Here is a 578-nt window from a genome sequence, read left to right on the forward strand (position 1 = left end):
AAGAGAGCAGAGTCTTGAGCTGGGGTTGGGATAGGAAGTGTATTCAAGAGGACACAGTAAAGAAATTGCCAACATGACATGACTAAGGTTTTTATTATAGATATGAGAGAATAGCCAGAGTCATTTGAAAAAGTCCAGAGCAGAGAGAATGAAGTTGGCTGAACGTGGCCAGGAGACTGGACGTGGCCAGAGTTATCTGAGAGGGAGCCTGGAGGCCAGTACACATTTTGATATGCTGTAAGAGCTTGGGTAGACCAATGTTCTTTCTGCAGGAGGTAAGGCATAACCAGTTCCACAGGTTCTTGAGCAATGCTGGCTTTTATCTCACAGCCAGAATTCCTATAGTCCAGCAGGAGTTAGTTTCTGGATATTTGGGCTGCCCTTTGGAGTTGAGCGAATTAGAGTTTTCCTTTGGATCTGACAGGGAGGTGAGGGGGATCTGGTGGAACTGGCATAAGGAGAAAGCATGATAAGAATATAGTGTATAAAATAAATTTCAGCCGGGCGGTGGTGGCGCACGCCTTTAATCCCAGCACTTGGGAGGCAGAGGCAGGCGGATCTCTGTGAGTTCGAGACCA

The sequence above is a fragment of the Microtus ochrogaster genome, chromosome 2 (genome assembly GCF_000317375.1).
Source record: "Microtus ochrogaster isolate Prairie Vole_2 chromosome 2, MicOch1.0, whole genome shotgun sequence".
Taxonomy (NCBI): Eukaryota; Metazoa; Chordata; class Mammalia; order Rodentia; family Cricetidae; genus Microtus; species Microtus ochrogaster.